The following is a 7067-nucleotide window of genomic DNA, read 5'->3' as shown; positions in this document are numbered from 1 at the left end:
GAAGGAGCAAAGAATTTGCAGGGTCAGGCCTCGCAAGGGAAGCAAGAATTGAAAAGGGTCCAAACTCATCAACTCAAGCATCCAAAGGTCTTTACAGGCTGGTTCCAAGTCATCTCTCCAGCCTCCACTTTTCCCAAATCCCCTGTGTCCATATCACAAAAAATTAGTGGGTTGCCACTAATATTTACAAAATGGAAATAGCCCAGAAAATAACAGAGGACATTGTACATAATAAGGCTCCAATTGTGTGTGTACACTGTGGGTTGGAATAAAAACAAACAAATTTGAGACTGTTACTCCATCCTGTTATTCCTTTTCATATGTCTGGAATGCCTTTCCCCTCTTTTCCACCTGGCCAACGCCTCTCATCCTTCAAGGTCCTCCCAAATGTGAACTCATTTGAAAAGCCTTCCCTGATTAACCTTGCCTCTGTCTTAGGCACTTGATCTCTTCCTCTTTCATTCACCCGTCCATCAAACATTCACTGAAGATTAAAGTGTGCTGGGTATGGGCTCCAGCAGTAAACACAGCAAACATCACCCCCTCCTTTGAGGAGAGCACATTTTAATGCGTTTTTTCCCCTTGTGCTCCATGGCCCTTTAGCTGATCCTGGCAGAGCCCTTCCCACCGGAAGGATGTCTGGGCTCACGTGCCTCCCTTTTCCATTAGGACTTGAGATCCTTGCAGACATGACCCTCTCTCCTGCATCTCTGTATCCCCAGCACCCAGCATCGACTGAGGACCACCATGGCTTGATAAAAAGACCACAGACTTTGGGGTCAAAAAGGCTTGGGTCTGAATACCAACTCTGCCACTTAATAGCTGCAAAATCCAGGTCAGTTTTTTTTTTTTTCTTAAAGAGTTGTTGGGCTTTCTCTGGGGCTAAAAATCTTTCACTCGACTGAGAGCTCCCCCAGCGGGAAGTGTATCTGATTTATTGCAAGACCCCGAACCAGATGTGACTAACTGCTTCATGACTCAGTGGGACCTACTACAGAAAGTTCTTTGGCAGAGCTATGCTAAGCAAGAGGCTTTCTCACCATTTGGCTCTTTCTGCCTCCATCAAGGGAGAAGGGTGTCTCTTTGGCAGGGTGCTGCAACCGCACCAAGCATGCCAGGGTCAGGGGCACAGAGGACCCTGGCCTTTGGCTCCCCCTGCTGGATACAGAAGGAGAGGCTGCCTGGGTCCCAAGGACAGCATCGTTAGGAATATGCACTGAGCTCTGCTCCTTACCAGACCCTGTTGTAAATGAAGGCTCTAGGTGGTTCAAATTCTGGCTTCCTTCTGTTATCTCTGTGACCTTGGGAAAGTTACTTATATTCTCCTTGCTTCAGTTCCCTCATCTGTAAACTGGGGATGATAACAGTTTCTACCTCCTAGGGTCGTTGTGAGGTTTAAGATGCCACGTGTAAAGTGCTTACGGTGTGCTGTGTACGCAACTATAGCATTAAATTAACGGAAAGGCCACCGCCACCACTTGCTGCCACCGCCGAGCAGGATAGGATGTCCGTGTTTAAGAGAGTCTCCATCATCAGATTCCCGGGGTTCGGGCTGTAGAATCTTCCCATGTGCATTTGCTTCTTTTGTTTTTGCCTTTGTGCTAATAAGAAAACTGTAGCAACACAAACCAGAGGAAAAGCTTCTATAACTAAAGCATTTAGAGCTGCTGGGGGCAACTGGGAGGAGCAGAGATTCCCGTGAACCAGGCCCCTGGTGCTGGGTGTCTGGGGAAGGCTGTTGGAAAAGTGCGGGTTTTTCAGCAAGGGGGAACTCTGGGACCACGGAGCATGGAGCAGAAGCTCTTCTAACGAAGCCAAAAGAATGAGGTTCTCCCTTCAGCTTTGTCCCTACCCTGTGTGGCTTTGAGAAAGTCCTGAAATGTCACTCCTCTGAGACACCTTCCCAGGTCACTCAGTCTAAAGTAGCCTCACCTTCAGCCACCTTCCCTCCCTCCCCCATCTACTCCCCTCACAGCACTGGCCACTGCGGGGACCCTGCTTTTCTTCCTGTGCCCTGTCTCCTTCTTGTCTGTCTCCCTGTGCTGGAAGGAGTATCTCCACGAGGTCAGGGACCAGCACAGTGCAGTCTTAATAAGGAGCCTGAAAGAGAGTGGCTTGGTGGGGCCTCTTGGCCAGTGTGGCCAGAGAAGACCTCTCCGCTGAGAACCGAATGACCAAAAACACACTTTGAGATGCAGTTCCCCTCCTCCAGAAGCCGTCCCTGGCAGACTCCTCCACCAGGGATCTTAATCTCCACGGGGCCCCGCGCTGGCCCGTCACAGCAGCCAGCTTGCTGTATCCCCTTGGCTTGTGTGCTGGTCGGCCCCCGTCACCTCACATGAGCACTGCCAGAAGGTTCACAGATATCACTCTAGGGTGATGCTCTCAGGACCCAGAGTAACCAGCCCGTGGAGAGCCACCAGCTGGGAGCAAAGGAGGAGGAGCTGGAAAGAAAGTTGCCTAAGCCGCTCAGGAGTTGCCAGTAGAGGCGTGTAGGCCTCCTTCTGTGGATGTGGGAAGCCCCTGGCAGTGACCCAGTGCTGTGTGGGTTTTCACGAGAGAGGGAGCCTCTGCTATCTTGTGGCTGTCCGGTGTCCACCCCCGTGTGACTGGCACACAGTCTCCACTCGGGAAGGCCCCCACTGTGTGTCAGGCTGGTGGGCCTCGTGCAGCCTCTCCCACAGAAGTCTGCCTCCTCCTCCTGCTTGGGGCTGTCGATCCCGGCCCTCGCTCCCAGGATGGGGGCAAGTGGAATGAGAAGGGGGTGCCTGTGGGCCACATCCCCACAGCTAGGAAGCGGCAGCAACACAGAGACCTCCCACCTGGTAAAATAAGGAAATGGTCCCTCCCTCTGAACTATGACAGCATTCAGCATTTATTAAGCACCCACTGTGTGCCAGGGTCCCTGATGGATGCTCCTAGTTCTTTGCTCCCTGGAAACACTCCTCCCAGGTAGTTTTATTGGTGGTCCCTTACTTCGTGTAAGCGGTCCCTGGCCATCCATCCTGTCCCTTCACAGCACTCTACACCCATCTTACCCTGGCTTTATTTTGCTTCCTACCATTTATTGCCACTGTCTCCAACTGTGCACGACGTGTTTCTTGGTTGACTAATTTTCATAAGTCTGTTTCCCGGGCTGCACCGTTAGCCCTATAAGAGACAGACACTCGTCGCTTGGCTGCTGCATTTCCTAGGACAACAGCTGGCACATAATCAGCCCTCATGGATGATTGTTGGATAACTGAGTCATTGAATGGGTCTCATTTACTCCTCATAACCACCTCATTTTCCAGAAGAGAAAACTGAGATGTTGCGAGGTTAAGGTGCTTGCCCGGCAACTAGCTGAGTGTCTGGCACGCAGTGAGTGCTTAATAAAAGTCACCTCTCAATTCCCTTGCTGTCTTCCCCCACATCTCCCAACCCCTGTCAACAATGGGGGCCTCTACACTGGTCTCTCCCCACCCGAGCCCTCCCACTGCTCTGCATGAGGTCCGCTCACTCCAGGTCAGTGATTCAGGGCTTAACACAACAGGCCAGGATGACTAGGGCCAAAGCATCCTGACTGGGAGGAGCTGGAACTGGGCATCAGGGCTGGAAAAGCAGCGTCTCACTCCTCCTGCTGCCAAAGTCCTGTTAACTGCTCGGCTGGGCAGCAAACCCAAAGGTCTGTTTGCAAATTTGGGGCAGAGCATGAAGTGTGCAAGGACACTGATCATCCCACGGATGGGGAGACTGAATCCCAAAGCAGGTACTAGGGGCTCTCAAGACATGGCTGGCTTGGGGAAGTCACATACGAAAGGCTGCTGAGGCCCCTGGAGAAGCAGATCCAGCCTTGAGTCCCGGCTCAGCCACTGGCTGTGCTACCTTAGGAAAACGATTAACGCCCCTCGGCCTCAGTTTCCTCCTCTGCAAAATAGGGATGATAATAATGAGTCCCACCCACTCATATATGTAAAGCATCTAGCAGAGTGTCTGGCGTATATCACGCACTCAACGCATGTTGGTGTTTGATGGTGGCGGCGGTGGTGGTAATGACACATATTGGAACCCAGTCTTCAGGACCAGAAGGAATCTTAAAGATCATCTATGCCAGTGTGTCTCAAACCTCTTAGTCCATGAGAATGACTTGGTTACAATAGGGATGTCCAGGTCCCCTCCACATCAAGCAGGGCTTCCTAGCAGAGGCGGGAGTCGACTTTCCGCTTCTAGGCAGCTCCCCAGGTGTCAGCCGTGCCTGGCTTCATTGGAGCAGAGGCTGCTGAGGGTCCAAATACTAGTGCAATGCCCAGACCTGTGGCCTGGGAGGCAGGAGTCAGAGGGCGTCAGCCTCTGACAGACTTACTCCGGAATCCTGCGTAAGCCCTTTGCCCTCTCTGAGCTCCATCCTTCCCATTCACACCTTGAGGCGTTTGGACTGTGCCTCAACTAGACACAAGCGTGAGACCTGAGGCTGAGCTTGCCATTATGAGTAGAGCCCGGTCATTTTGTCTGTGAGGCTCTGGTGGAGAGAGAGGGCAGTCACGGTCTTAGCTTCCTGCTTTGGGGAGGCCTGCTGGCAGCAAGAGAAAGGCAGGCTCCCCTTTCAAATCCCACCTCAGCCGTGTGACCTTGAGCGAGTGACTTAGCTCCAGAGCTCCGTTTTCTCATCCTGAAAGTGGAGATGTTCATCCTCATGGTATAAGGTCTCTGAGAAGTCACTCTGGCAATGCATCTGGAGCTCGTGGGCCTTCTTCGAAACATCTGAGTGCTCACATCGCACGTGGCCTGGCTGATCACCGGCCAGCTGACCGCGGGCTCCTGGTCACCTTGGGAGGACGGTGCTTATCACAATTCCACCCCCAAGGTCTTCCTCAGGATAATCTGTCCCGGGTGATTCATCTCGTGGGCCGGGCCCTTCCTCTCAGGCCTGAAATATCTCCCTCCCTTCACCATTCCTGGGTCAGGCCTGTGACCCCCGCCATGTGACTTCCTCTGGGGACTGGCCCTGGGCCCCTGCCCGCCTGCCAGCCCTCCAGTCCCTGGCTAGTGACCCGTTCTGGGCCTGACATATCAGGCAGGGCTCAGCTAGGGAGGAGGAAGCCCGCAGCTTGTTGTGCTGGGGAAAAAGTGCATCCCCATGTCCGGCCCCCACCCTGGCCCAGCCACACCTCTGCCTTCAGCAGGCTGGGCTTCCGCCACACATCCTGGCATAACCCGACCCGTTTATCACCCAGCTTCCACGTGGTGCCCTGCCCCTCGGGCACACACATTCCCAGCGAGGCTTCTGGGCTGGCTGGAGCAGAGGGGTTGGCCAGTGTACCCCACAACTTCATGGAAGTCACCCTTTTCTGGAGCCAAGGACAGCTCTTTGGAGAAGGTAAACAGATGTAGACACACATCCCAGCACCACTGTGGACTTGCTGTGTGACTTTGGGCAAGTGAGTCTACCTCTCTGGATCGTAGTTTACCTAATTTTAAATAGAGAGAAAAATACCTCCATCTCCAGTTATTGTGAGGACTAAATAAGGTAATACAAGCTTACTGATGCCTGGTCTTCACCTTTAACCAGTTAAATCAGAGTCTGAGGGATAGGTCCCAGGCATTGGACGCAGCCAGGGAGGGAAACCACTGGTTTCCACTGGTGTGGAAAAATTATTAAGAGCCAAAGCTTTGGGGGAGACCACCAGGGTCTGGATTTTGGCTCTGTTATAGAATATGGACCCTTGAATAGATTATAAGCCTCTCACAGCCTCTTTTTACCTATCTGTAAGATGGGGACAAGTACTTAACTTCCAAGTGCTGTTACAAGAAATAAAAGGAGTATATCATGTGCTTTGCACATAGTGAGCACCCCAAGTGACACATGTGAGCAGACCCTTGTCACATCACCACGGTACACACAACAGCAAGCACTGTGCCTGACCCACATTTGGCCCTTCCAACAAATATCCGTAAATGATAGGTGTAGCTGTTACCATCATAGCTTAAAAAGCATTGAAGACACGTCTGTTACCATGAGACAAAGCTTCTGCCTTTTGACAGACTTACAAAATGACATATCCCAGCATCTGGGGCTGCTAGGAGTGGCCAGGACTCTGTTGTGGCCAGAGATGTAGGGGGAAGTCACAGGTTCTTGGTCCCTTGAGTTTCCCCTTCTTGGTGGTCCTCCGGCTGCCATCTTGAGACGAAGGGCAGAATGGAAAGCGAGAAGGACCCTGGGGCTTGCCAGCATGGATAAGCTGCCATTGTACCCACACTGCACCTCTGGGCTTTCATTTTTCCCCCAAGTGAAAGAAAAATAGACTTTTCTTTGTTTAGGCTCCTGGTTGGGGAATTTTTGTTTCTAATAGAAGGGAAACAGATGCTTTGGGCTTCCTTATTATTCTACTGTCTTTTTTTTTTCTTTAAATATGGAATGCTTCACAAATTTGTGTCTCACCCTCACAGGGGCCACGCTAATTTCTGTAGCGTTCCAATCTTCGTATGTGCGCCCCCAAAGCGAGCACACTCATTGTTCTACTTTCTGTCCATAGTCATCAGACTCCAGCTAAATCTATGCCAGGAGGACCAGCAGCCTGTGTCATTAAGTCCCTCCTCAGCCCTCTCAGAGGCACCGAGAAAGCCTGCGCAGCCCCTAAACTGACCCCCCGGAACAGGATAAGCTGCGATCCTATCCAGGCTCCTCTGGCCTTCCTAGAAGGTTCCGGAAGAGGGAGTACTGCACTCCATCCCCCCAAGGCTAAAAGCTCACAGCTCCCGTTGCTCTCCTGAGCACTGTCTCTGGAGTCGGGCGAATATAGATGAGAATCTTCGACTCCTGCACTGATTTGCCATGGGCAAAGTGTCTTTGAACAAGCCTGATTTCACATTTACAAGTGGGACTATGCCAACCAAGATATAAATTTAGACAGGGAACTCGGAGAGGAAAAAGAAAGTAACAGGACCAGAAGTAAGCAACGCTTCCAAATAAACCCAGAGCTAGGTCTAAACGTCCAAGGGAAGGGAGGTGGCAGAGTAAACGTGATTATCACAGACCTTGGCATTATAAAAACAATAGCCCAGCAGCCGCATGTTGGGCGTGGGCAGAG

General features: G+C 51.9%; 1 non-coding gene across 1 annotated transcript; it reads right to left on the bottom strand.

Annotated features, from left to right (window-relative positions):
• Positions 1 to 6383: 6383 nt before the first annotated feature.
• On the bottom strand, positions 6384 to 6485 carry LOC113257323 (U6 spliceosomal RNA). Its single transcript, XR_003316931.1, has one exon. It is a non-coding gene; the product is annotated as a U6 spliceosomal RNA (small nuclear RNA).
• Between the last annotated feature and the right edge of the window lie 582 nt (positions 6486 to 7067).

Source organism: Ursus arctos, unplaced genomic scaffold (genome assembly GCF_023065955.2).
Source record: "Ursus arctos isolate Adak ecotype North America unplaced genomic scaffold, UrsArc2.0 scaffold_14, whole genome shotgun sequence".
NCBI classification, from domain to species: Eukaryota; Metazoa; Chordata; class Mammalia; order Carnivora; family Ursidae; genus Ursus; species Ursus arctos.
The sequence above is the reverse complement of the archived record's forward strand: the minus strand, read 5'-3'. Positions and strand labels throughout refer to the sequence as shown.